General features: G+C 53.2%; 2 protein-coding genes across 5 annotated transcripts in view; one reads left to right on the plus strand and one right to left on the minus strand.

The window, feature by feature from the left end:
* The window catches only part of TG (thyroglobulin), a 266,107-nt gene that overhangs the window by 177,924 nt on the left and 85,329 nt on the right, over positions 1 to 2,854 (plus strand). The window lies entirely within an intron of this gene.
* SLA (Src like adaptor) overlaps positions 1 to 2,854 on the minus strand; it is a 63,402-nt gene that overhangs the window by 3,328 nt on the left and 57,220 nt on the right. The window lies entirely within an intron of this gene.

The following is a 2,854-nucleotide window of genomic DNA, read 5'->3' on the forward strand; positions in this document are numbered from 1 at the left end:
TTCAAGCGTTTTTTTTTTTTTTTTTTTTTTTTTCAGATTTTATTTATTTATTTGAGAGAGAGTGAGAATGAGAGAGCAGGAGGGGGGGAGGGTTAGAGGGAGAAGCAGACTCCCCACTGAGCAGAGAGCCAGATACAGCGCTAGATCCTGGGACTCCGGGATCATGACCTGAGCCGAAGGCAGACACCCAATTGACTGAGCCACCCAGGTGCCCCTCTGTTGTTCTTATAGGTGGGGGAACTCCTTATGGCCTTGTTCAGGCTGCAGGCCCTGGTGCAGGGGATCTTCAGTGGTCGAGGACATGAGACATTGCTGGCTTGCAGCAAGGACAGAGCCCCCTGGCCTGAAGCTGATCCATCACCAGGTTTTAGGGAACACATTACACCTCTGGACCGTCTCTGCCTCCCACCTTATTTAGGGATCTCTGGGTGTTCTTGCCAAGGAACAAAAGGAGGTTGTAGCTGAGGCAGCAAACCCAGGCTAGCAGAGTGTGGCAGCCAATAACCCCTTGTTTCTTGGTGCGCTGACTTTCACCGTGAACTCGAATGTCCACCCACACTGGCCCAAGAAATGCGAGATTAGACCCTGAGGTTAGGGGAGCTTAATCAGATGTGCATCTGAAATAATGTGCTGTTACGGGCTGGAAATTGAAATGACCTCCTGGGTTAGGGGGTGAGGGAGACAGAGCCAGAGAGAGACTGCAGGGACTGTCGCCAAGAGACGGCACGTGCGGGCAGGGCAGGGGGGGTTGTGAGCGGTTAACCCTGCGGGCAAGCTGGAATCCCCACAAAGAGTAAAAGAACCAAACTTCCAGCAGCCCCTCTGAGCACAGTGCTGAGTGAGCCCCCACACTTCATCTCAGCGAGGCCCCGGCAGCTCTGAGCGGCCAGCGTCTTTACAGCCACTTGGAGAAGGAGGAAGCCCGGGGTCAGGTCAGTTGCTCGAGGTCACAGAGATGTGGTCCAAACCTGCCTCAGTGACTCGGAACCAGACACTTGTTCCGAAGGCAATGCATTACCTGCGAAATGGGGGAGAGAGAGGTCCTATCTGCCTCTCGAGTCTGGACACACTCCCCTCAGGCTCTCCACTCTGTAGAATTTTCCAGAATGCTCAATCCTCTCACATGCCTGGGTTCCCAACCACTCTACATTCAGGGGTCCCCCTTTTCAGCCCTTTGCTTTCTTGGCCATATTTGGGGACCTGTGCCCTACTCCCTCTTATCCTTTCAGTCACCACCATGCATGGGATCCTTTAGAGGCCAGACCTTTACACTTATGGTTTTGTGTTTAGTCCTAACAACAGTCTCGTAAGAGGCACAGGGACTAAAGTCCCCATTTTAGAGATAAAGACACTGAGGCTCCAAGGTGTTTATGAGTTTTCCCAAGGCACCAGGTAACAAATATAAGCCACCTGGAACACGAAGACATCTGTTCAGACCCCTTAGTGCCCATTTTTTCTGATTCTGGGTCTCTAGGTAGAATCTGGAGGGAGGTAAAATTGGCCACGTGGTTTCCACTTGGGGGTCCCCAGGGGCACAGGAGGCCACTGACACGGTCCAGTGACGCATTTCTGGAAGGCAGGGCTCCTGCACTGGGGCAAGCTGTTTGGGTGCTCTGGGCCTGGACACCTCGTGGGTCTCCGAGTCTGTACAGTCTTTGCTGGGGCAGCATCCCTTTCGTGTTTGCTTTTGTCTATGCAAAACTTACGGTCTCCCCACCTCTCCGATGATTGTTATTAAAAGCCAAATACCACAACCAACCTTTACTCATAATCAGTAAAAGTTGCCTATCTCCAGGACTCCCTTCCTCTTTCATTTTTAGCTAAGCTGCTAGGTTTCCAGGTATCAAAGAAGTAACATTTGGTATCACTTACTTTGCATCTGCCCCATTCCGTAATGACATTACATTAGGGCGCATGTTACGTGAACAGTCCAGTCATGGCAACCACGCCAGGGGTTTGTGGCTATCCACCTTCTGTGAACAGGGCGCTGTGGCTCTGAGAGATGGGGGTCTCTTCCCAATGTCTCACAGAGCCCGGATCTGAGCTTGGGCCTGTGTCTCCCAAGAGGCCATTCCTCCTCCATGCCCTGCCCTTCTTCTCACTGGTCAGGTGTGATAACCCAGGCCCTCTGGGCTCCTTTCACCTTAAAACGCCCTTCAAGACCCCACAGCCTATAGAATGCTAGCAAAGATACCCAGGGGTGCGAGTTCTGGAAGCGGAAGTGGGAAGACACATGCAAAGTGAGAGCAACTTCTTCCCTCCTCCCTCCAACAGGCTGGGGAAGGGAGAGGAAGGAGGTGTGCTGGTCAGAGGGACAGAGGCCAATGTGAGCAGGAGCCCACTTTTATGTGTCAGGCCCTCCCCTCAGCGCTTTCCCTGCACTACTCCAAGGGTTCCTCACGATACCCCAAGGCACGAAGGCGATCAACCAGCCCTGGGTTGCCCAGAAGATCTGGGATGTGAACACAGAGCTTCCAGAGCCAACTTTTTACTATTTCTCCCTTTTCCATGGGGTAAAATATCACGTCCTGACCTGGCGTTCTTGCCTGTCGCAATCTAACTCTGACCTCTTCTGACTCTACTCTTCCCTGTCACCTCCATCAAAATGCACTCGGCTGTTGCTGTCTTGGAGGGCACTCCCCATCCTGGCCTGCGTGGAACCCTGAGACCTCCCTCCTGGGCCCGGGGAAGCATATCCCTGAACAAAGTGCAGCCCTGGTCTTAGGAGCTTGCCGGAAAAGCCAGACTAGGACACAGGCCACTGGGTCACGAGGCAGAAGGACCCCATTCGAGGGAAAGGCCAGTGTGCACGGGAGCCGAGAAGACAGGCAGTCAATCCTGACTCCTAAGGCAT

The sequence above is a fragment of the Ailuropoda melanoleuca genome, chromosome 9, assembly GCF_002007445.2.
Source record: "Ailuropoda melanoleuca isolate Jingjing chromosome 9, ASM200744v2, whole genome shotgun sequence".
Taxonomy (NCBI): Eukaryota; Metazoa; Chordata; class Mammalia; order Carnivora; family Ursidae; genus Ailuropoda; species Ailuropoda melanoleuca.